This window comes from Spermophilus citellus (genome assembly GCF_964194105.1).
Source record: "Spermophilus citellus genome assembly, chromosome: 5".
Classification (NCBI taxonomy): Eukaryota; Metazoa; Chordata; class Mammalia; order Rodentia; family Sciuridae; genus Spermophilus; species Spermophilus citellus.
In genome coordinates this window covers 152,395,830-152,423,033 of record NC_138186.1, presented here as the reverse complement: position 1 = coordinate 152,423,033, position 27,204 = coordinate 152,395,830, and the positions used below count along the sequence as shown (strand labels likewise).

The following is a 27,204-nucleotide window of genomic DNA, read 5'->3' as shown; positions in this document are numbered from 1 at the left end:
AGCAATTTTAAAGCATATAATGCATTGTTATTAACAATAGTTGGCAGTATGTACAGTATTTGTCTCTTGAAATTATTCCTCCTGTCTAACAGAAATTTTGTGTCCTTTGACAACTGTGTCCCCCATTCCCACCCTGGTGGCCATTAATTTTGTCTAATTCTATGAGTTTGACTTGTTAACACTGCACATATAAGTGAGCTCATATGGTATTTGTCTTCCTGTCCCATTTAGCTCAATATTCTCCAGATTCATACATGTCCCTGCCAAGGACAGGATTTCCTTTTCTAAGACTGAATAGTATTCCATCTTGTCTATGCACTACATTTTCTTTATCTGTTCATCTGTCAGTGGGATTTCGGCTTGATCCCATGCCCTGGTTATTGTGCATAATGTTGCAGTGAATGAAGGGGATGCAGGTGTCCCTTCAACGTACTGTTTTCACATCCTTTAGCTATATCCCCCAAATTGGGAAAAGGTATGACCTCAACCACTTGGTTAAGATTCACTTGGTTAAGTTGCTGTTTCACCCTTTTGTAACTTTGTAATTATATTACTTGGGAGGAGATACATGTTTTGAGACTGTCGACTACATAAATGTCCTGTTTTCCAATTTACCACCTTAGTTAGAATATTCATTGTTGATTCTTGTACGCATCAGTTTTTACTGTGATGCTTACAAAATGCATCTTTTCTAAATTATCAGTGACCAGGCCGGAACTTTAGGGTTTGATTCTGTGCAAGGACAGGGTGTCCAGACCCAAAGATGGTGGTGAGAGACTGATGATGGGAATGAACCGTTGCAGTCCAGGCTGGCTGGGGAGGTAGACTGGGTGCGGGGGGTCTCACTGCAGTCAGGTAAATATCCTGTGCGTAAGAGGATATTTGGAAGAGCTGTTTGGAAGGGCAGTGAGTCAGATGTAGGGATTTTGAAATTCATGGAAGACCAGTTCGTGGCTGTCCAGGTCTGGGTGTTGCCATGGATTCAGAGAATTGTTTGAGTGGACAGGTTTTCCATTACGAGGAAGTGAAGGGATTCTAAGGCTAGGGTATTGAATAAATCAACCACATGAAGGTCAAATTGGCCCGAGATAATGGGATGACTAGAGGAGAAATTTAACTAGCCAAATGCCAGAGGCCTCCACTGAGCAGGATCCACAGTGACTTTGTGGATTCCAGCCTGGCTGGAGGAGCCAGAGTTTACAAGCAAAGGGACAGTGATGAACCAGGGGGGTTAGGGAATAAAAAGAATGCTGTTTTTTTAGCCTCCCCCAATACTGCACCGCCATAGCTGAGAACCCCTGGATGGCAGGTAGCCTCTAAGGAGACCCAAGCTTTTGAGTTACAATAAAGAGCTTGGAGAGCTTTGAAGAGGAGGAGGGAAAGCCTGGCTTTGATGCTGTGGACAGGCTCAGAGGGTAAAGGAGAAAGGTCATTGTTTTAGTCCCTCTATGCTGCTGCTATAACAGAATACCTGAAACTGGGAAAGTTATAAAGAACAAATTTATTCTCCCACAGGAAGCTAGGATATCCAAAATCACAGCCCCAGCAGCAGTTGTGGCTTCTGGTGATGGCTGCTCTGCTTTTGAGGTGGTGCTCTGTGTTGTACCCTCACGTGGGGAGGGGATGGAAGGGTAAGAGCAGGGAAGCACTGTTCCCACATGGTAAAAGAGTAGAAAAGAGTGAACCTCCATCCTCGTGTTTTTCTGAATCAGGACCTTAACCCTCCATGAGGGCTCACAGCTCGGTCACCTCCCAGAGGCCCTATTGCTTTGTACTGACACATCGGTGAAGTCTCAGTGTGAAATTTGGAGAGTATTACAATAATCCAACCATAGCAAGCAGTACGACAGGTGGCTACAGGGTAGAGGGAAAGGAGGAGAGACCTAGGAGAGTCCTGGGACCCGAAGGCCCTGAAGGATTATTAGGATCAGGGCAAGAATGAAAAACTGGAGACAGGCAGCCTGGGCTGATTGCAGGATTGTGCCTGGAGCTTTAGAACAAGGATTGGCTTAAAAAATAAACAAAATAACAACAACAACAACAAAAAAAACAGATTGGATATTGCTTAGTGAGGGCCTATGGACCATATAGATCCCTTCTCATATAATTTTCATGTTATCAGATATTCTTTTCTGATTTTTATCAGCCATCAAAAGACTATTAAGAACATTTTTAGCCTTCAGCCTGTTCAGAAAGAACCATCAGTCATTTGTGGCCCCTCTGGCCTTGTTGGTTAACCCTGGCTTTCAGGAAGAGGGTAGGAGCTTGTGTGTGAAAGCAAGGCTTTGAGTCACCAGGGACATTTCAGGAGGGGAAGTAAAATACCTTGATGATCCCTAGTAACTGAGCAAACTCAGTGGGCACAATGGCGCACACCTGTAATCCCAGCAGCTCCAGAGGCTGAGACAGGAGGATCAGGAGTTCAAAGCCAGCCTCAGCAATTTAGCGAGGTGCTAAGCAACTCTGTGAGACCCTGTCTCTAAACAAAATACAAAATAGGACTGGGGATGTGGCTCAGTGGTTGAGTGGCCCTGAGTTCAATTCCCGGTACCAAAAAAAAAAAAAAGAGTGTGGGTTATCAAAGAGTGTGGGTTATCTGATTGTTAACTTCAAAGAGCAAGGGAGAGCTTAAAGATGAACCCTCAAGAATATGGTGAAACATGGTGCATGCCTGTAATCCCAGTGGCTTGGGAAGCTGAGGCAGGAGGATTGCAAGTCAAACCCAATCTCAGCAACTTAGTGAGACTCAGTGGTTAAGCACCCCTGGGTTCAATCCAGTGCCTCCCCTGCCAGAAAATTAAATAAATAATATGGAGAAAAAGGTATGTATCTAGTACAGAGTAATTCACTGTGATTTTAGTTTTTAGATGATTTTTAATAAATATGTGTAGGATTATTTAAAGTCAAATACCACATGTTTATTTTTTTTTTAGATGTTTGGTAATTCTCTTGTTTCAAGCCTCCTGTTCTCTGATCTCTGAATCTTTCTCAGTTTAATTCACCCATTTAATAAATCTCTGGCTTCTTCTGGGTTGTGGGAAGTGTGGTAAAGAGACCTGGTCACCCAAATGCTCTACAAAACAGACTTGCAATGGATGCTTTCTTGGCAGTCCTGAGTACCAGTCCCTGGTACTCTGAAGTGTTGAGCTCTTCTTAAGTCACCTATCAGTCCTCCAGTTGTGTTTCAAAATTCTTTCAAAAATCCATGGAGCTTTCAACTGCTGTCCTTGTGTCTCTTCTAATGTCCTTGTCTCAGCAGAGATTTGGGAGGAAGAGGCAGCACAGGTGTCTGTTTAACCTGCCTTATACTTTAAAATAAGCAACTGTGGGGCTGGGGATGTAGCTTGGTGGTGCACTAGTCTAGTATACACAGGTCCTGGGTTTGATTCTCAGCCCACAAAAAAAAAGAGCAGCTAATACTTCTATGTTATGAAAAGCACTTACCACTTTTCCCTTTCCTTGTGGCGCCTTCTTACTGTTGCTGATGAATTTTATGATGAAATTTTAATTATAGTAGATGGGAAAATAGAATAAATATCAATATCTGGCATCTGAAAACGACTCACTTCTTTGCTCTAAAGGCCAGCCTTTGGTCAATCATTGTCAACTTGCTTTTTTTTTCATGCCACATGAAACAGGAAAGAAAATTGATGCCATTGATTATATTTTAAATTACTTCTCACTGATTCTGGTTGCTTATTAATAAAAGGTGAAGTAGGATATTTTCCCCCTTATTTTTAATGTGCTATTTTAGTTTCAACTTAGATATGAAATAGTTTAGAATTCATATCTCCATCTTATGTAACTAGAGTCCCAACAATACATTTTATTATAAAATTAGAAAACACATAGGTATTCAATCAATGGCTCCCTTCACTTTCTCCATGGGTGCCCCAGCTACCCTGGACTATGTGCTTTTTTGTGATCCTTGACATGTGATGAGGTATTTATCATTTCCTTATTATACTGTCCAACATGCATGTAAGATAGAAATTCTTTTTTTTTTTTTTTGAGAGAGAGAGAACTTTTTAATATTTATTTTTTAGTTTTCGGTGGACACAACATCTTTTATTTTTATGTGGTGGTGAGGATCAAACCCAGCGCCCTGCGCATGCCAGGTAAGCGCATTACCACTTGGGCCACATCCCCAGCCCAGATAGAAATTCTTTACCAGAAAAAGTAAGGAGTCTCAGCAGAGGAGTTACATATACCAAGCATCTCCTTTCAGTCCCACTATGCTGACCAAATGTCAGTCAGCTGAAGATAGAAATGGACTTAAGTCTTTCTTATAAAAAAAAAAATTAAATATTCTTTATGAGAGGCCTATTTGAAGAATGATACCTGGATGGGGAACTCATTGCAAATAGTGGCAGATTAGGGAAGGAGCCAGGAATCCCATGAGCCAACATCAGAGTTTCAGAAGAGAAGCTGGGCACAGGGGCACATGCCTGTCATCCTACCTACTTGGGAGGCTGAGGCAGTTGCTCCAGGCTAACTTGGGGAACTTAGTGAGACCCTGTTTCAACATAAAGGCCTGGGAATATAGCTCAGTGGTAGAGTGCTTGGCTGCCATGTGCAAGCCCCTGGGTTAAATACCCAACACACACACACACACACACACACACACACACACACACACACGGAAATTGAGGGAGGCTAGTTCAAGGTCAGTGAGAGGTGGTTTGGCCAGAAGACATGAGCCTCCAAAGGACTACACGCATTTCTAGATATTAAAATGTTAACTTATATTTTGGTTAGAGGAAATGAAATCTAGGCACTTTTTAAAATATTTGTTGAATTGAATGCACTGAAAGATTTTTTTAAAGCTCTGGTTTAAAATCTGATTAGTAGAATGTAAACCGTAATGTGACCGCTCCATGGCTGCTTGCTATTGTTAAAGAACCCTGGATTAGGAGTCCCGGGAATGACTTGGTTTGAGTTTCATCTGTGCCATGTAAACCCCCACGGGTGGGAAATTGAATTGGTAATAATATACTGGGGGGTGCTGATGGACAAGTTTGCAAGAAAAAAGGTGGAAGGTCAATTCTAATCCAAACTGTTGTGGAGGAAGATTTAAAAACCAGTCTCTCAAATTTCTTTTACGAATCCTATTCCAATAAAGAATAGAAAAATGTTAATGAACTTTGTTGAGGTTTAATTTACACTTAAAATATAGACATTTTATTTCATGTATGACTGTATGACAAATGTATAGACCCATGTAATCTTCTCACCAATCAAAATATGGAACATTTCCATCACTCCACAAAGTTCCATCATGATTCTTCTGCATCCACCTTAGGAAACCACTGACTTGCTTTTTGTGACTTAGATGAGATCTGTCCTCCTAAAATTTTATGCAAGTGTGATCAAATAGTATGTCACCTTTTATGGATGGTTTCTTTGACTCTGCACAATGCATTTTAGATTTATGTTGTCAACACTATCAGTAGTTTGCTCACATTATTACTGATGTTTGGGTTGTTTCTGGTTTGTGACTAATATGAATGTTTTTGTGTCTTTGCATAGACATGTTACTTCTCTTGGATAAATACTAAGAGTGAAATTGCTGGGTTATTTATATGCTTATAAAAAAAACTTTCAAACTATCAATTTATTTTCCCTTCATGAATGTGTGAGATTTCCAATTTTTCCAACCTTTGGTATTGTTTTTAAAATTATAGCTATACCAGTGGGTACACAGTGGTATTTCATTGTCTTTTTAATTTTCATTAGTCATTAGGAAAGCGATGTTAAATCTTAATCATGTGCTCGTTGGATATCTATTTTTTGGTAAAATCTTTTTCAAGCGTTCTGCCCATTTTAAAATTGCACTGTTTATCATAATTATTTTGAGTTCTTCAAATGTTCTGATAAAAGTCCTATGTCAGATCTACATATACATGGAATATTTTATCCCAGTATGTGGCTTGAATTTTAATTTCCTTAATGATTTTCCCTGAAGAATAGAGGGTTTTATATTTAGTAAATCCAATTACCAACTTATTTTATGATCATTGCTTTGTGTATCCTGCCAATCAATCTTTGTCTATCCCTAGGCTTTCTTCCAGAACAATGTTGTCAAACAGAAATATCATGTGAGTCGTATATGTAATTTAAAATTTTATAGCAGCCACATTAAAAAAGTAAAAGTAGCTCCAGTTAATTTGAAACTATTTATTTCATTTAAACCAATGACGAAAATATTATTTCAACATGTAATCAATATAAAAATGAGATAGTTTACATTCTTATTTTTATCCTGAGTTTTTGAAAGCCAGACTATATATTTTTTACCTATAGCATCTTTCAGTTTGGACTACCCACAGTTCAAGTATTCCATAGTTATACATGGCTAGTGTATTGAATAGGGCAAGTTCGAGATGTTTCCTATTTTTCTGTTTGTTCATTTATTTTTTTAGTTAGATCTGTGTTCTAATTTGACTTCATTTTCGGGTGTAGTGTGAAATGCAGGTAGAAGTTTTTTCTCCATATAGACAACCAGTTTCTAAGTAATTATTCATGTTCCTAGTTGAATTATTTGCACCTCTGTCAAGAATAACTTGTGGGTGTACTTTTGGACTCAGTATACTGTTCCGTGTTTACATAGGGCAGCACCAGACTGTCCTAATTATTCTAGCTTTAGAGTAGACCTTAAAATCAGGTGGCATGAGCCTTCCAACTTTTAAAATTATTTTTTCTTTTCTAGGTACTTTTCATTTCCATACAAATTTTAGAATTAGCTTTTCAATTTCTGCAACAAAGCTGACATGGATTTTATCTGTTGAAGAGGATTTAAAAATGACGCCACAAAAGATAAGTCTTATGTCCTAACCTCTGGAATCTGTGACTGTTAACTTTATTTGAAGAGATAAATGAATAGGTCTTTGCAGGTGCAATTAGGCTGAGGATTGTGCAATGAGATCACCGTGTTGTTTAGGTGGATCCTATATACAATGACAGGTGTTCTCACAAGATAGACACGTAGAGGAGTAGATGATGTGAACACAGAGGCAGAGATTGGAACATTGTGGGTATAATAAGCCACAGAAGTGGAGGAATGCCAACAGCCACCTAAAACTGAAAGAATGGTGGAAAGAATCTCCTCTGTGGCCACTAGAGGGCACTCGTGGCCTTTGCTGAAACCTTGATTTCAGACTTCAGTCCTCTGGAGCTGAGAAAAATCTTCTTGTTTGAAGCCACCAATTTGTGGTAATTTATTTTATCAGCTATAGAAAGCAAACAAACCCATTATCAGGCAGAAGAAGTTCCATTCTATTCCTTGTTTTTTGTTTATCAAATACCCATTATTTTGTTAATGTGTTTAAATTTTAGCCTCATCATAGCTGTTCCTCCTGGTGAAAACTGTTCCTGAATGTGTTGGGTCCTGACAAATTGTATCAAATTATAATTTTGTCTGCATCAATCATCTTGTTCTTTATTTGATAACAAATTTGTAAGAAGTAATTGAGGTGGGGGTACAGAGGACCTGTACCTCAAAATAGTTAGAAGGGAAAAAAGAATGATAATAGAATTTTGTTCCTCAGTGATTCTCTCTACAATAGAGACACACTGGGAGCCCTTAGGTTCACTTTGACCTTGGGAGATACTTCATTTCATTGTAGTGTTTCCAAAATTAGGAGATTTCATATTAGATCTCATACTTCTCTTGATAATTATATAGATTTGGTGACTGTGCTGTGATCTCCCACAGGGCAGCTGTTGGTGTGAGCTGTACACCACTTGCCCCTTAAGCAAGGTTGCTCTATCACTGTATCGTAGTCCTGTTATTCCTCGTTGATTTAGACTTTATAGAGATTTGAGTTTGCAGCCTGCATTTTAGAATCTTGTTGGAATACATTGTAATGTTGAAGCCTGTGTCCCTGAGGAGAGGCTTAGGGGTAAGGAACATGTCAGCTACAAGGCAACAACTTGTGTTCAAAGAGAATTGTGGGAAAAGAGATGAAAGGGATTTTCATATAGTATATTACCTATGGGGGCAGGAAGGAGGGAGGAAGGGACAGACTTCTGGATATAGGCGGCATAAGGAAGCATTTTTTTAAAAATCTCTAAACCATCTGAAAGAAAGCAGAAAAACAAAAACAAGTCAAAAAGCAAACCCTCACCTGCTACAAACCAAAGGGGAAAAAATACATATATAAACTTAACCTAAAATTTGAGAGGTGATGGCAAAGCAAGAGTGCTGATGAAGTATGGCTCCGCTGTGCGCGTCCCCACCCAAGTCCTCTTCCCACCCCTGTAAGACATGTCGAGGAAAAAGATGATCAGACCAATCCTGAGAATTCTCACAAACACCCTTCACTTGGGAAAGGAGTGAGTGGGATCCCCATGAAATGCCCACACCACTGTTGGGGCTTGCCAGAGAGAGAAGAGGGTGCCATGTTCTGGAGTTCCCTGCTACACTGAGCACATGAAGCAGACAAGGGCTGCTCCCAGCATGCAGGGGCTGAGGAGGACACTCAGGACTTAAAGCAGCAATGGCTGAATTCCCCTGAAGGCTCTGCACTAGTCTAGGCTGAATTCCACACACCCCCTTCCTCCTACTCCTTGTCTGAAATCCTTCAGTTTAAAAAAAAAAAAAAAGTAGGCAGAAACAACACTCATCCCTCAAACTGAAGCCGATTGAGCTATGTACTATGAATGGAATCTAAAAATTGAAAGATCATACTATATGCTGGGGGAAAACTGTTATAGAGTAAATAGCACTGAGTCATAGCCCAGGTAAGGATACTAACAGTATTTAAAATGATGAATTCTTCGTCACCATCAGGGTAAAGGTTACATAGGATTCTGATTTCTCGGCAGAAATCATTCATGTTAAAAATCAGTGAAGCAATTGCCTTCTTTTTCTATTAGGTTTTGAAAGAAGCCGTGTATTCAAAGTATTTACCTAGCTCAGTTTTTACTTACTCATAGAGAAAAAACATGTTCTCTCAGATATTAAGGTAACCTATAAGCCCTCATTAAGAAAATGGCTTGGAAAAGAAGGTAGTCCATCAGATACTAGATAAAAATAAAGAATTCAGGAATGAGTAAGTTATGGTGAATCTCAAATTTATTTAAATGTGGATTTAAGACCGAATGTCTAGGAGAATAAAGCTGCAGAGCCTTTGTAAATGCTCTAATTGCTAATAAACCTAAAGTAATACAAGCAATAGAAATTGAGAGGCTGGGGGTGACAGTAGGTGGACGTTTAAGCTGCTAATCAATCTCATCTCTTAGAGCTATGAGACCGTCTGAAACGAAACACATAGAAACTCTTCCTTGTACTTTAGTCTTTACCGAATGTGCATGGGCCTCTTTTAGGAATGCACGAATTGCAAGGAAAAAAAAAGCGATTGCTCGAGCGTCACTGTAGCTTTCTCTTAAACCCGAGTAACATTTAAAACATTTTAAATGACTTGAAGTATACACACTGTGAGTCCACAATTACAATGTTACTTCTGTCTAGTCTTTCAGGGTCTTCCTTTCGTCAGCTGTCCGAAGGGAATAACGGTGGTTCTCCGAGGGTTGGCGTGAGGATTCAACGTCTTTACCTATGGGGTGCTTAGGACAGTGCGTGGCTCGCCAGCAGCGGTGAAATCGAGGCTGCCCAAACTTCAACGCTGCACGCATAGGAGATAAGTTGGTTCAGCCTATCTCAACATGCTTCTAGCATCTGTGGTATTTTTCGTTTATGATTTGGCTCAGGGCGACTCAGTCTGGTGGTGACTTAAGTGAACAGTCTGTGGTGGGGGGGCTTCGGGCTGAGTCGGGTCTACCTGCGCCAGCTCTGCACCTGGGCGACCTTGGCTTTGCCCACACTGATGACTCAATCGGCCAGGCGTCTGGGCGCCTGTCCTCTTCCTCCGCCCCCGGCAGCCGACCCCCCGGCTCTCGAGCGGGGCCTCCTCCTGCCACGTGACGCCCCCGCCAGGGGCCCCAGCGCCCTCCTAGCGGACGCGCTGTTCCGGCTCCCGGGCTCCGCCTGTGCACGGCCTCCTCAGCTAAGCCATCCTCTTGGCTGCCGCGGGCGGCAAGCCCACGGCATCTGCCATTTGTCATTCAGCCCGTTGGGAACGCCCCAAGCCTTGATTTAGACGCGTCTGGGGCGTACTCTGGCCTCACTCTCCTGGCAGGCGAGCAAGCGGTCGGAGGCAGCAGCCGCGCTCCCTGCACAGTGGAGCGCGGCCCGTGGCGCTCGGGGCGCTTCCCCGATCGCAGTCATGGCCGCGGAGGCGGCGCGTTCGAGCAGCCTCGCCTGAGTTCCGGGGGGCTTCGCGCCCCGCAGGGTAGGTGCCGGGTGCTCGCAGCCGCGGGGCTGCACGGGCCTGGGTGGTGGGCGGCTGGCGGTGGCATTGCCGCGCTGTGGGCAGCGCTCGGCTTCGCTGCTGCCGCGCTGGGGAGGGTGTGCCGTGGCTACATGCCGCGGACGTGACGGGGTCCCGGGCTCCTCGGGCGAAGTGCGAAACTCCGTCAGATTGTCACCCGGTGCGCCGGGGCGGCAGGGGCAAAAATGCTATCGCTTGGTCCATTTTAATGCCCATTACTGACACGTTCGCAGGTATTTGGTCTGCGGCAAATAGACTCGATGTTTAAGACCTGGCATGCGGGGCTCGCCAAAAGGCCAAGAGAGACGGGGTGAAGTTTGTTAAAAAGTCATCGTGTGGTCAAACCGTAGATGCGTGCATTTTCACCCTTGATGGGAAATGTTATTTTGGATGCGTTTATGTTGTGGACTCTTTATCAGTGGTGTTCACCAAACTATTTTTTAAAACGTGGACTCCTGAAAATTTCCTGGAGTGGGATAATTGGTAATGCGACTAAGGTTATTTAGTCTCTGAGTCCAACTTTAAGGACCGTAGTGGAGATTTGTACTTTATACGGAACTAAACTTATGGAATTTCGGAGGATATTTTTTCCAACAAATGTGTTACTTGTATGTTTTAGGAAACCAATAAAAATTAGAAATCCCAACTTAGGTCCTCCTTTTTCCAGGAAACCTCCTGTAACCTCTCCTGCCCAGGCAGGATCAGAGGCCCCTCCTGTGAACTTTCGGGTCTCCCCGAGGTCCGGGTCCCTGAAGTTCTCCCCTTTGCGCCCCCTGCCTCCGCGTATTAACCCGTCTGTCTTGCTGGGAGTCCAGTGGTCGCTGGCTCAGCACATGGTAAGTGATTGATACTGTTTATGACGAATGAAAAGATAAAGTGTTATGATATTTCGTGGTTTTTGCTCTGAAATAGTAAATTCAAATGCTCTGAGATAAGAACGTTTATTTAAAGTTAAAGATCAGAAAAAGTTGAAAACATTGATGTCAGCATTGCCCGACCCAGCAGTCCCACGCCTGGGTATTCATCCTCTAAAACAATGTTTTTGAGAATCTGAAGCCCATGTTTGTGGGTCGTGGAATTAAAAAGTGGATAATGAACTTGAATTTGTTAAACACGACCTACCAGATAATAGAAAATGTCAGAATGTCTCAGGTCATAGAGAATTTGCTTTTTGATTCTGCCACCCCCCCACCCCCCTCCAGTTTTATACACACAGAGATGTGTGTACTGATGTAAAACGTCATTTCTTAGTATGAGTCATGGTCAAAAAAGTTTGAAAGCCACTGCCCTAGATAAATTTTCATATATATAACACAAGAGGATGTGTACAAGAAGGTTTACTATAGTGCCAAAAGATGGAAGCAGCCTTCTTGTCCATCTGAAGGAGAAATGTAAATTGCGTGCTGGCCATAAAACAGAACGCGGTACAGCTGCGAATGAAACAGTTTTGCTTCAACACAGGCACGTTTCAGTGTTGAGCCAAAAAAAAAAAAAAGTTAACAAAGAATACTGTATGGTATCATTTATGTAAAATTCAGATCGTGGCAAAGCAAGCCTATTGTTTAGGGATGTGCACGTAGACATTAGAAGTGGTAATGTAAATGAATACCATTAATAGCATAAAAGGCTAGTGGTCAGCTCCTGGAGAGGGCGCTCGCGTGCGTGCATGCGTGCGTGTGCGTGTGTGTGTGTGTGTGTGTGTATGTGTAGGAACATACCACAGGCTCGGTCATGCTGTAAATGCCTTACCTCCTTGGCCGTGACCTGGGCGATGATTATACCAGTGTTTACTTTATAACTCCTTGTTAAGTGATATAGAGGTTTATATGTTAAACTTCCACCAAATATATTAAACTATACATGTTACAAAATGAAGAAGACTGAATCCAGGTCTCTAAGTCTATTAATCATGTTTTCCATCTTATGTAAAATCTTGATCAGGTAGAATTACCTAGGGAACTTCATATTGGTAATGTTTTATTTCATAATTTCTCTGGTGGCCATATCTGTATTCATTAAGTTGTTTTTATACCTAAAGTAGCTTATTATATTTTAAAAAGCACTTAGAAGAAAATCAAAATCACTTGGCATGCTCTCCTTTTAAAAAGCCACTTTTACATATTTTGTACAAAATTGGGATTATATTTTATTTAGGAATTCAAGCTAAAATCAGATTCTGTTATGGAAAAAATAAATGCTGAAAAAAATATAAGAACATACTTTATAGTCCGTCACTCAGGATTTAAAAGTGCTTACGTAGTGTCATATTACTTTACTGATTTCAATTCCTCAGCCGCTCAATTCCACATTTGTGTTTCTCAACAGTGACAGATGAATTTTATATTTTATTGTTATAGTATAATGTATTATATCCTAGAAAATAATATTTACAACACTGCAGAAATTTCTATTGGAAAACATGATTCTAGATGCAGACCCTGTTCTGTTTGTATAAACTTGCAGACAATAAACTGTAGGCATTAATTTTTTCCTTATGCCTTTTATATCTTAAAACTTCTCTGCTTTTAAACATAGTCTTCAAATTCTTTCTAAAGATGTTAAAGTTTGTATTTTGTTCACTTAGTTCTTTATGTGAGGCGTGCATGTACATGTGTGTATAGATGTATATATTTTGATCATCTTGTAAATTCAAGATTGATTGTTTTTTTCACATGGAAAGGTAATTGTCCCAGTGCCAGTAATTTGCAGCACCACTCTGTCATGTACAATACCCAGACACGTTTTGTCTTATTTCTGGGCTCTACCTATGGGTCATCTGAAAATATGACAGATTTTCATTTATTGCTGCTTCATATATAGTAAATTATTCTGTTTTAAGAATTAAAAATGTAAATCATTTCTTCCACTTGTATGATATATTAAGAACTATGTAATGTTTTGAATGACCAACAATAAAAAAAAAGAAAATATTTAACAGAAAAAAAAAGAATTAAAAATGTTTTCCATTGTGTCTTTTTTTTCTTTGAGATTTTAAAAAGTATTCTCTAGTTCCAGTGTGGATAGTTTCTGAGCTATTCTTTGGTTACTGATTTCTAATTTGCATGATAGTCAGGAAATTTGTCTATGCTATTAATTGTTTGAAATTTGAGAAAAGTTGCTTTATGGTATCAATTACTCCTTATATGATCCAGAAGAATGCATACTCAAGACCTTTTGGGACAAGGTATGTATTTGTGTACATACATATATATGTATAAATATGCATACATATGTATGTCACTTGTATCTATTTTTAATGTTTGCCTTTCATCAGTTCTATAAAATATTATTCTTTATTTCTATTCTTTCTTTTTAAGAACTATGATTTGACTTGCATTAGACTTTCTCAGATTTAACATTTATGTTTTTAATCTAGTACATGTGTATATACAAATAAAATTTTAATCCATTTTTAATTCTAATGAATACTCTTCAACCCATGTTCCAATCTTTGGCTAATTTGCATTTCTTTCCAGGTTGAACTATGTGTACAATAAAATATAAAAATAAAGTGTGTGGCTTAATGAAATTTACATACACCTGTGCGATCACCACCCAGATAAAGACATTAAACATTTTTATCCCTGCAAAAGTTCCCTGTGTGCCTTTCCATTGATAGAGCCAAACATTTGTCTTCCACAATCAACTGCTGTCCTGATTTCAATTGCTGTGAATAATTTTCACATGTTCTTAAATTTCATATAATTGGAATCATATATTTTATTCTTTTATTCATAGTGTACTTTTGAGGCCCATTCATGTTACACATAGAAGCCATTTTGTTTGCTTCCCCCTCACTCCCCTTATATCAAGGGTTGGCAAAACAACCTCTGAGCCAGTGCCAACCCTCTTCATATTTTCATATATAAAACTTCACAGGAACATAGCCATGCCTGTTCAGCAGAGTTCAATCATTATTTTTATTTCCTATCTGGCCATTTACAGAAAAAGTCTGCTTACCATCTTCTATAGGAGCACATTATATGGCTAAACTAACAATTTATCCATACTCTTATTAGTGAGAAATTTTGAGTTTTTTCAATGTTAGGTCATTATTAATTGCTACAAATGTTCTTAAAATTTCCATTGGTGAACATATATTGGGTATAGGTTGTTATCCCTAATCTGAGAACCCAAAATCTTTCTGAAATATCCAAATGCCAAACTTTTTGAGCAAACTTTTATGATGCCACAGTGGAAAATTCCAGATCTGACCTCATGTGATGGGTTCTGGCCAAAATGGAGGTATACTAAAATTATTGTATAAATAATCTTCAAGCTGTGTAAATAAAGTACATACGAATCATAAATGAATTTCACATTTAGAGTTGGGTCTCATCCTCAATATATCTCATTATGTATATGCAAATATTTCAAAATTTAAAAAAAAACCCAGACACTTCATGTACCAAGCATTTTGAGTAAGGGATAGATACACTTAACCTGTATACATCAAGGAACTGAATTTATGGTCTTTAAGGTAGGTTGGTTTGTATTTCCATGAACATTAATAATGTTGAACATTTTTAACTTTATTGGTCATTCAGTTTTTTTGTGACATACTTGTTCAAATATGTTGCCAATTTTTAAACTGGGGTAGTTTTTTTGTTAATGAGTTTTAGTTCCTAGCATATTCTGGATAGGAATCCTTTGCCAAGTACATGTTTACAATGTGTTTTCTACCCTGAAGTTTACCTATTTAGTCAGTCTCTCTCTCCTCTTCCCCTCTCTCTCTCTCTTCCTCCCTCCCTCCCTCCCTCTACCCCTACACACTGCCCCACCTTTTTTTTTTTTTTTTTTTTGGCACTAGGGATTGAACCTGGGCTCTTAACCACTGAGCCACACCCCTAGTCCTTTTTATTTATTTATTTTTTAATTTGGGATGGGATCTCACTAAGTTGCTCAGGGCCTCAATAAGTTGCTGAGGTTGGCTTTGAACTTGTGATCCTCCTGCCTTAGCCTCCCTAACCTCTGGAATTACAGGTGTGTGCTATTGCACCTGGCTCCCGCCCCACCTTTTGCAGAGTTGGGGACTCTCCCATGTTTGGCAAGCATTCTACCACTGAGTTTCACTCCCTAGCTTGTTTAATCTCTTAATGGTGTCTTTTAAAGTTTTTTAAAAAATATTTTTTAGTTATAGATGGACCCAGTACCTTTATTTATTTATCTTTATGAGGTGCTGAGGATCGAACCCAGTGCCTCATACTTGCTAGGCAAGTGCTTTACCACTGAGCCACAACCCCAATCCCTCTTTTTAAGTTATTTATTTATTTTTGTACTAGGGATTGAACCCAGGGGCACTTAACCATTGAGCCACATCCCCAGCCCTTTTTATATTTTATTTTTTTTTTTTTGCAGGCAATACTGAGGATTGAATTCAGGGGCACTTGATCACTGAGCTATAGCCCCAGCCCTATTTTGTATTTTATTTAGAGATAGAGTCTTACTGAGTTGCTTAGCGCCTCACTTTTTGCTGAGGCTGGCTTTGAACTCATGATTCTCCTGTCTCAGCCTCCTGAGCCACTGGGATTACAGGTGTGCACCACTTTGCCCAGCTTAATGGTGTCTTTTGATGAGCAGAATTATTTCTGTGAAATCTAATTATCAGGGATGTTTTAGGGGTGAGTAAAGGATTAGATTTTGTTTTGTTTTGTTTTCCATATCCTGCTCACAACATTTTCTCCCACCCTCATCATCCTCCCACCAGGGTCTCAAAAACCCTAAAAACTTGTGCCTACACTTTCCTTTCTTCCAGACACTGTAGTCTATGATGATTGCCAGTTGATTTTTATGTGTATAAGGTGAGGTCAAAATTTATTTTCCAGGGGCTGGGGTTTTCGCTCAGTGGTAGAGTGCTTGCCTAGCATCACATAAAAATAAATAAATAAAAGTAAATAAAGGTTAAATTCTTTAAAAAAAACAAAAAAGATTTTCCATGTGGACAAACAACTGCTTTGCACATTTATTGAAAAAAATTACATTGAATTGCAGTGAGGCCTCTTGAAAAATGAAGGATTGTATAGTTGTGTCTTTTTCTGGATCTGTTGCATTACTACCAAACTTTCTTAATGTAGTTTATAGTAAGTTTGTTTTTTTCTTTCTTGCTGGAGTGTGACCCCATGGCCATGCACATGCTAGACAAGTACTCTACCTCTGGGTTAGATTCTATAGTAAGTCTTGACTTGGTAATGTAACTTCTAGATTTTTTTAAACAATTATTTTGGCTATTTAAATATTTCACATTTCCATAGAAGTTTTAGCAAGAAATTATCAATGTCTATTTAGAAAAAAATGTGTGCCAGATTTTAATTATGATTGCACTGCTTTTACAGAATAGTTTTTGGGAAATGAACATTTTAATGTTATTGATTCCTGCTATTTATGTACGTGGTATATCCTTCCATTGGATAAGTTCTTCAGTGACTCTCAGCATACTTTTTGTGTTTTTAAGTATAGGGGACTTATATATTGTTAAATTTGTTGCAAGGCATTTGATACTTTTTGATGCTATTGTGTTTGGATTTTCTTTGTGCTTTTTCTTTTGTTACCGGGTATTGAACTCAGGGGTACTTGACCACTAAGCCACACCCCCAGCCCTATTTTTGTATTTGATTTAGAGACAAGGTCTCACTGAGTTGCTTAGCACCTAACCATGGCCGAGGCTAGCTTTGAACTCACAATTCTCCTCTCTCACCTTCCCAAGCAGCTGGGATTACAGGTGTGTGCCACTTTGCCCAGACCTGTGTTTTGATTTTTGTTTTCCAGTTTTATTTTCCAACTATCTTCTTATGTACAGAAATAATTAATTTTGTGTATTCATCTTGTATTTTGTGACCTTGCTAAATTCACTCATAGTCCAGTAGCATATAGATTTGAGAGGAGACTTCTTTAATGCACAATCACATCATTTGCAAAAAAAAAAAAAAAAAAAAAAGACAAATTTTAAAAGGTTTAAATTTGCCTTTCCAATATCTATTTTCTTTTTCTTGCTTTATTGCATTGGCTGGGACTTCCTGAACAATATGTTTATTTTCCTTTGCAGTATTGGGGATTGAACTCAGGAACTCTCCCACATCCCCAGTTACATCTCCAGCCTGTTGTTGTTGTTATTATTTTATTAGAGACAAGTTCTTGCTAAATTTCCCAGGCAAGCCTGGAACTTTTGATCCTTTTGCCTCAACCTCCTGAGTAGTTTCAATTACAGGTGTGCAACACTATGCTTGGCCCCAGAATAATTTTTAACATAAGTTTTAAAATGAACATCTTGTGTTTTCCTTATCTTAAATGAGGAGTATCTCAGCATTTCACTATTAAGGATGTTTATGTTTTTTGTGGATGTCCTTTGAAATATTGAGGAAACTGCTTTGTTTTTGTTAATGTATATTTAATTTTTAGAAGTGTTTTATTGGAGGAAATTTCAATTTACAAAAACTTCCAAAGATAGTCCAGAGTATTCCTTTATACTCTTTACCCAGAGTCCTCTGTTACCATTTTATATAGCTATCATACATTTACCAAAATTAAGATATTTAACATTGGCACAATACTTTAAATTAAAGACTTTATTTGGGTTTTCCATAAATGCCTTTTTCCTATTCCAGTATTCATCTTACATATCACATTGCATTGAGTTGTCATATCTCCCTGGTTTAATCTGATAATTTACTCAGTCTTTCATGACCTGGCCACTTTTGACTATTACTGGTTTTGAATGCTATAGAATATCCCTTAGTTTGGGTTTTCTGGTGTTTTCTCACATTTAGACAATGGTTATGGATTGGTGGGGAGGAGGAGTAGAAAATCAGGTGTTGTACCCTTCTCTTACTTGGGCATAAATAGTATTCATAGCAACTAGTGATGTTATCCTGATTACAAAGTTCAGGTGGTGTCTTCCAGGTTTCATGTTGTCATGTGACATTTTCACTCTTTCCATATTCGATTTGTTGAGGTCCATAGACAAAGGAAAAGATAGTCAAATAATTTGTGGATATGTTTTAAAATCACCATAGTAATTTTTTTTCTTTTGTGGTATTGGGGATCAAACCTAGGGTACATGCTAGGCAAGTGCTCCATTACTGAGCTACCTTCTCAGAACTCCCCCTCTTTAAGATTTTATTTGCCACAAATTCCTGAGACTGGCCTTAAATTTGCAAGTTCTCCTGCCTCAGCCTGCCAAGTAGTTGGGATTTCAGGTATGCACCACCATGCCTAGCTTAGTAATTTATATTTTGATGAAAATATTTTGAGGTTATACAAATATCCTGTTTCTCAAAGTTTTGCCCACTAATGTTAGAGTGATGGATTTCACCTGCAGTAAGGATTATGATATGCTAAAATGGTGTTTTCCATTTTCTTCATTCTTTGTGCATTTATTAGTTGGAATTCTTCTTGAAGAAGGATTTCTACTTTTCCCACATTGATTTATTCAACCATTTATGTATATCAGTATGTATTATGGTATACATTTTAGAATTTGAGTCATAATATAATAATATCATTATCTTGCTTAAATTGTTCCAACTTTGGTGTTGAGACTTTTTTCAGATTGGTTCCTTCATCATTTTGACACATTCTCTCTCTCTCTCTCTCTCTCTCTCTCTCTTTTTTGCAATAGGCAATTACTTAGCTTCTCTATATCTATTTTCTTATATGTAAAATATAGGTAACAAATGTCTACCATATGAGGTTGAAAGGGTTAAATGAGTTAATATAAAGAAAGGGCTAAGAAAGGTACCTGGCTTCCAGGGAACACTCATTTTTTTTTTCTTGATTTCCTAGCATTTTGATTATTTTAATAATGAAGTCATCTTACATTCTTAAGAAACCTTACACACATTTATATGATTAACTTAACTTACTACTTTAATTTTTTCATGTAATATCCATGAATCATAAAGCAACTGTTCTTTTGCTACAGCAAAGAACATAACAAATGACAGATTCCTAAAGCAACATTACACAAGAGCTTAGCAACTGGGGTGGCAACATTCCCAACCTTGTGGAGCGATTTGTATCTGAGTCGTTTGATAAGCTAGAGATAGAGATAGCTTTTGCATGAGCAAATTCAGCACTTGGCATGTCATGTGGAAAGTGGCCACTCAAGAGAAAGGAAAAGTGATTTTACCTTTTTAAATATTTCACATTGTATTATTAATACATCATGTTCATTAATTGTGTGTAGAGGTTTCAGTATTTAGAATGTTCAGAAAGATTCACTCACTCACAGACATATTAAGTACTTTCTGTTTGTTAGTGTTTTGATGGTTTGGGTTACATCTTTACTCTGGAGAACTTTTATGTTTTTGCAGTACTGGAGATTGAGGCTAGGGATACTCTATTACCGAACAAAATCTCCCGTTGTTTTTTTTTGTTGTTTGTCTTGTTTTTTTTAAAGATAAGTTCTCCCTAAGTTACCAAGGCTGGCCTCAAAGTCACAATACTCCCTCTTCAGCCTCCCAAGTAGCTAGGATTAGAGGTGGGTACCACCATGCCCTGCTCACTCTGAGAATTTATGGGCCATTGAATATTGAAGGCAGCCTATTTGTATCCCTCAGGGAAATTCATGTCCACTTTTTTAAAAAAGTTGGTAATATTAAACTTTTAATATCTTTCCTGTTTTCTTTCACTTCTCCCTCTGTTAAGAGTTTCCTTCCTATCATGTATAATGACCACTGGGATTCATTCTCTGAAAGGAATCCTTCAGTGGATTCCAATTCTTCTGAGAAAAATCCTTGACTTCTTGGCCAGACCATGTGGTCCCACTTTATTCCCAACTTGCTGTCCTGGATTAGAAGTCTTTCACTCCTCAGAACTAGTCCAGTGGTCACATGGTCTTAAATGCTCCTCCCTGAAGGGTCACTGCTGTCTCTGTGGCTATATTTTTGTTCCTGCCATTTTCTTTACCTTAAATACATTAACTAATTTTCAACTCAAAATTTCCAGGCTCATATTTGGAAGATTCTCTATGATCCTAGTAAGAATACAACCCTGTAATTTGCAACCTGTAGCCCTTGTGAAGTTTTAACTTTCATTGCCAGTTTTTTTTTTTTAATCTAAATGTCATTTCCAGATGGGCAGGTTCTTAGAAATTAGGGTTCAAGTGCCTAGCATATGCTTTGCATGCAAAGAGTTATTGCTCAATAGCTACCACCATTAAGTACCTACTATAATTGTGCTACATTTTTGCAAAGTAAGTAGTATTATCTGGTTTAAATTGTGAAGAAACTCACTATCAAAGAGATTAAGAAACTTGCCCAATATCATATAGTCACTAAGTGGAAAAACTGGTTTGTCTAATTCAAAGGCTCTTATTCCTCTATGACATATGGCCTTGGTGCTAAAAATAGTTAAATAAATGAAGTTACTTAATAAAAGTGTTTATGGTACAACACACACCAAAATTGTTTTGCTTTTATTGCCAATGTGCTACTTAAGAGTTTTGCTTTGATAACCACAGTAGTTGTGTGAACTTACCAGTGGGCTTCCTTTAGATTTTCCTTCTAAGTTTTTAGCAATATTAATGTATATAGTTTAAATATTCTAATTTTAGCTTACTTGAGAGTCAAACAGAAACTTAACCATACTTTTCTTTGTGTATAAGTAGAAAATTTTGCTTTTGCCTACAAACCTTTACTAGGTAACAGGTAAAATAAAAATAGTCTGTTTCTCTTTGTTACGTACTTTTTCAATTGAGATATAAAATACATGGAGGAAAAAGCATATAAGGTCTGTCTGTCATAAGTATGCAAACTTGAATTTTTACATATATGTACACTTGTGTGATCTCAACCCAGATCCATATTACATCCATCCCATAAGAGAATATTCCATCCACCTCCCAGCTAGTATATTGAGCATCTCTAATCCAAAAATTTGAAATGCTCAGCAAAATCTAATATATTTTGAGCATCAATATGACACCACACATGGAAAGTCCCATCCTGACCTGATGTAAGAGGTTGCAATTAAAACATAGGTACACTGAAAATATTGTATGAAATTGTATTCAGGTTATATGTGCAAGGTATAGATGAAACAAATGAATTTAAAGTTTATACTTGGTCTCATTCCCAAGATAATCTCCTTACATATTTATATATGCAAATATTTAAAAAAAAACAAGAAAAGAAAAAGAAAATCCCAAACACTTTTGGTCCCAAGCATTTTGAATAAGGGATATTCAGCCTATACAAATTTTCTAAATTGTGCTCCTCTTATTGCTGTTTTTCTGTTTCTGCATTTTTGCTTTAGTGTCTCCCAGCAAATCTTTTTTGCTGTTGTGAATTTTTTTTGAGTCAGTGCTGATAATCTGATATTTGTGACATTTTTCTGAAGAGTGACATGCTGATTCTTAGTCACCAAAGTGTCATCCAGGCGTAGGTGGGCTGAGTCAGAGTGCTTTAACATCATTATTGGGTTTGGATGACTGTCCTTTGATTTGATGGAGTGCTACTTCAGGCTTTTTTAGGTCTTTGGTTTTAAAAAATTTTAAAAAAATGTGTGTTATGTATGTGTATATATATATGTATATATACATACATATATATACATATATATATACATACACACACATACATACATACACATATACACACATATACATATGATGATCACAATATTTTTTTTTTAAAAAACTGCTTCACTAAGGTCTGATTGACAAAGAGCTGTAGGTGTTTCATGTGTACAACTTGCTGTTTGAAGGTAAGGATAACCTGGACACTAGCAGATGGTGGTACTTTTATCATTTGAACACAAGGTAAGGATAGACAGCAATTCTCAGTTGTATTCCCTTCCGTCTCAATTATTTAAAGCTGTATAATTGCAAGTCTTATTTTGTTAATATCCATAACTGTATCTGGTGAGAAAGACGACTTCCTGGAAAATAGGGAATGTCCTTAATTATAACACAATAAATTAAATAATTGTCAAATGTGAAGTTAGAATAACTTGTGGGAACAAGTGACTGAGTTCATGAGGATTGGCTGTTAGATTTGGCCCTTAAAAATAATCTCTTTAGATCATTTAGCTGTGCAATTAAACTCTGCATTATAATAAATTTGTAAAAAAAATTTCAAGGGCATTTAAAATTTTTGTTTAGCATTAACATATCTATTTCAGATCAGTTTTATTGTAAGAGTTGTATCTGTAAAGAAAATGGAGGGCCCTTCTTGTAATTGCACACTGTTAATATACAAACTGTGCTCACTTTGATAAGACTTTATAATTTTACCCTGAGAGTTAAAATGGGAACCTGGGATTATTTTTTTTTTTATTTTGTTTGACACTGTTACTTCATAACAGTGATTTATTTGAATCTTAAATCCTTTGTTAGGAGTTCAGCCCTCAATTCTTACAGCATTTCTAAACAATATGGTGGATATCTTAGTCAACTAGGGCTGCCATAACAGAGCACCACTGACAGGGTGGCTTAAACAACAGATATTTTCTCATAGTTCCATAGGTTCAAAATCCAAGATCAAGGTGCCAGCAAACTCATTTTTTGGTGAAGGTGCTCTTTTACAGATAGCATCTTCCTTGTGTCCATATGGCCTTTCCTTTGTGTATGTGTGAAGAGAGCTCAATCCTTTGGCTTTTCCTATGAGGCGCTCATCTTTTGGATTGGGGTCCCACCCTATGACCTCATCTAATTCTACTTACATCTTAAGGGCCCTACCTCCAAAGACAGTCACATTGGGGTTAGGGCTTCTACCTAAGAATTAGTGGGAACAATTTGTAATAGTGGTTTTTCTAGAAATGCAGCAATAAAATGTCAAAATTAATTATAAGCTGCTTTAGTGTTCATTATACTGTCTCTCATTCATAACCACACATTTTGTTAAGAATATTAGTCAGATTTATAATGTCATTAGTTTAGCTCCTGCTTATGATTGTGAGAGTCTGCATGAAGTAGAGCTCTCTTGTTAAATCTGCCTGCACTTCTGTGAAGTGTGAAGTCATTGTCATATGCTTTAGAGATAAGGCCTTGTCACAGTCAGAGATGTTTAAAACTGCAGTCTAGAGAACTGCTTTTCAAAAGCTGAGGAAAGATGTTCTTGTTCACAGAGGACATGGTGTAAAACATATGGTCATGCCTAATGGCTGTGAGGTTTTAAAATCTATGATGTATAGGAAAAATATTTTTTTAGACATGCCTCTGGAATTATTAAAATAATACAGATTCAAACCTAGTCTTGTGATATTATAGATTATAGATTTCACAAAGACACTTCAAGGAGATACAGATCCATAATGGTTTTGAAATTGAGACCTCCTTGGGAAGCAAAATATTTCTTGGTTATCCAACCTTGAGTCTATGTACCTTTTGCCCTCTAGGAAGTTTTAAAAATTTTTTTTTTCCACATTTGATGTAGGGGTTAGGAAAACCAGAGCTATTCTGCTTCTTTCCTGTATATTGAAAGTTGGGGACCAAGGGAACCTTTTAAAACTTCAACTGAGTTCACTTTTGTCTTTGATACCAGAATATTCCCTAGAATTTAGAAGATTTCTTATCCATTTGTTTCCAGTCAATTAGATGTGCTAATAAACATACCCCTAACTTTAATTTAATAACAAGATGATTTAATTTAATAACTGTAATATTTTGGGGGGCTTAGGTACTTTAGAGTCTTCTCTTGGCTGTTAGCCTGGGGTTGAGGAGGTTTTGCAGACTGAGGTATGTCAACAATGCCTGCCCTGTCTTCATGTCAGTGTAAGGGCATTGCAATGTTGTGTCCCCCCCCCCCCCAGCAAGTAATAGGTCAGAATTCTAATCTTGATGGGGTTTGAAGTGGGCCCTTTGGGAAGAATTGTCATGAGGATGGAGCCCTCATACATGAGATTAGTGCCTTTATAAGACCAGACCAAGAACTAGCTTGTACTTTTTCTGGTATGAGGATACATGAGAGTCATCTGCAACCAAACTCTGACCATGTTGATACTACACTCAGACTTCCAGCCTTCAGAACTGAGATGGTTTTTTAGTCACTCAAGTCTGTGGTGCTTTTTATTACAGCCTGAATTGACTACAAGTCCAGCATAGTCAGTCCCTTTCTTATATCCTTGGACTTGAAATACTTGAGGGGTATCGTCTTCCTGGCATGTAGGCAAAATTCAAAGGAAGTGCCCGCAGGAGCCCCTGTTGTTGGGTCCCACTTTTCATTGGACTTCCCAGTTCCTTCCTTATGTCAGGTTCCACGTTCCTGGAAACCAGAGCCTCTGTGAAGCACAGCCAGCCTGCCATGGTCTTGCGCTCATTGGTACCAAAGATATTTGTCTGGTATTCGTGCATGGCTATTCTTGGTAGACTGAATTGTACAGATGCAGTCTTCACCCTCTAAGAATATAACAATTTAAGAAACACAGTGACATAAAAATGTCATAGTTGAGGTGACATACAAATAAAAAACATGAAAAAGTTGATTTTGTGGAATGTTCTAAAATGAAGAACACTGAAGAGCCACTTAAGTATTGTGCCCAGTCTGTATATCATTGGGTTACTCTTTATCAATAGAAGAAGAGGGACATAGAATTTAGGCATAAAGACTGCTGCTTACGAAGATGTACTGGGGAGCTTCACTGGGAACAGAGAAGGGGGCTCTCAGTTTTTATGCTGTATATACATAGAAAGTATAGTCTAAACAAAGAATGTACTTTTAGGAAGAGTTGAGAAACAAGATATGATGAGTTGAAAAGGAATACTGTAAATGTGTCACCTTGGAAGACTTGGAACTATTCTGATTTTTCTTAGAACCTCAAAATCTATTTTGTCCCAAGATTTAGTGATGGAGCTTTTGTAAAAAGTTGAGTTTTTCATCTGCCTTACATTTATCCAAAAAAGACCATAGCATTCTTGAAATGATGGGGCTTAAAAAAATCTTGGCTCTAGGAAGCATTGAATGGGGAGCTGTCTCCAGCGTTCCCTAGGTCCATCATTCTGACCCAGCCTGGATGTCTGACCTCTCAGTGAGGAAGGAGGAACAGGTGTTATATGGGATACTGCCTGAAAAGACAGAGACTCTGAAACTTCTTCACCTCTGTCTTTTACTTTGTACCTTTAAACGAATAAACTGGGAGAGATTATAAAGTTTATTTGAAATAAGTTAACTAGTAGTGCTTTCTAAATTGCATAAAGTATAAACATTTTTAAGTTTTTGATACATTTAAATGTTAATGAGGTAATGTGTTCACCCCTTGAAGTTAGGAATGACAGTGTGTGGCTTTCTGCAGAGGAGGAACCTCAGAGCCCTGTTCCCTGGTTCCTATGTATAACTTGGTTATAGGCGCACCAAGCTATGTTGACAGTGCATTCTCTCCCTGGCTGCCTCCTAACCTTGGATCATCCAGGAGAGGTCTATGAAATTAGACCGTAAAGAAAGCCTAGCCGGAGTATTTAGGGCAGCATATCAATGTCTTATTGAATAGGCGCCTTTTAAGCATTGTTGAATCATTGGAGAGACGGCTGCAGCTCTTCATAAATGTGTTATGTGGTTTTGCAGGAGAAAATATCTGCTAATCTGCAGTAATAATACTATATCATTAAGCTAATAAGCCTACAGAAAAGTTTGTAACAATAGGTGTCTACTAAATTGTTATTATGTGGACATTACCTTTGAGCATTTAGATGTCTCTTTTTGGCTAAGGAGTCTAATTTTGATGCTTTTATCTGTGATTGAAAATTTCAGTTATACCGTTATTACTGTTGCCCAATTGAATAATTTTTTCCAAGAGTAATCATGGCTGTGCGTAAACTACCGCCTGACAGTCAGCAACATATGTCAGAGACTCGCAATTTGGGGCTGGTGAGCTGTTTGTTGCTGTGATACGGTTCTTCCTGCGTGCCCCAGGCTTTGTTTGTGCCAATTTTCTATCATTTAGTATTTGAATAAAGAACTGTTTCCATTTTGCTCATCGTTGTTTTGAGCATTTTCCTTATTCAGTTCCTATACTTTAAAGTCTGCCAACAATCAGGTGATTTGTGGTCACAACAGAAGGTGACACAAATATCTTAATGTCTTTACCATTGGTTTCTTTGGGGGACACAATAGACTGGATGCTAAAAATCTGGTCCCAGATACTGATATCTGCCACTTGCTAGTTGTGAGACATTAAGTAACTTGAACCTCTTGGGGTCTTGGTTTCCTCCTGGGCCAGATAGGGGTGATAATGGTGTGCACATAAGAGGGTCGTAGGGATTAAATGAAATAACATATATAAAATACCTACATTGTCCCATAGGAAGCCCTCAAAGGTGTCCTGTGAGAGAAATGTTGAAAAGCATGGAATGTGAATTCAGACACACTTCTTTTTTACCTTTCACTTTTGGACTTCTGAAATGAATGGTCTTCTTCTGTGGTGGGAATCCTGAGAAGAAACTTTTCCATAAACCTTGTTCCTTCAACTCACGCTTATTCTTTAGCACAGAATAGCAGAGTTCTTTATTTGTGATTTGACACCTGACTTGCTAGTTGTATCTGACGAACAATGACTAAAATATTCTTTTAATAAATGGATGTTATTTTAATAAAAATGTGTAAGGGTTGGGGCAGAAGGTTTATGATGGAGGAGGTGGGTGTGTCCCTAAGAGAGCAGTATGAGGGACCCTTTGGTAGAACTGTTTGGTATGTTGGCTGTGGAGGTGAAGAGTTGCCCCTACGCTTGAAATGACACTGTGTAGAACAAGATACACACAGAGATACAATTAAACTGGGGAAATGTCAAAAGACTTGTGAATTGTGTTTACATAACTGTGCTGGTTATGATATTGTACTGGTTTTGTGAAATGTTGCTGCTGGGAAAAATGGTAAAGGCTGTCTTAAAACTGCATATGAATCTACAACAATCTCGAAATTACAATTAACAAGCGCATGTGCAGCTC

General features: G+C 38.2%; 1 protein-coding gene across 5 annotated transcripts in view; it reads left to right on the top strand.

Moving 5' to 3' along the window:
* The first annotated feature begins 10,096 nt into the window (after nt 1–10,096).
* Nucleotides 10,097–27,204, top strand: part of PLAGL1 (PLAG1 like zinc finger 1) — a 51,063-nt gene continuing 33,955 nt past the window's right edge. For 4 of the 5 annotated variants that reach the window (XM_081295239.1, XM_081295241.1, XM_081295238.1 and 1 more), the window contains exons 1-2: nt 10,098–10,292; nt 10,999–11,167. The gene's annotated coding sequence lies outside the window, so the exon portion shown is untranslated. Of the gene's footprint in view, nt 10,293–10,998; nt 11,168–27,204 lie in introns of all 5 variants that reach the window. The other variant, XM_081295240.1, reaches the window with a different exon arrangement.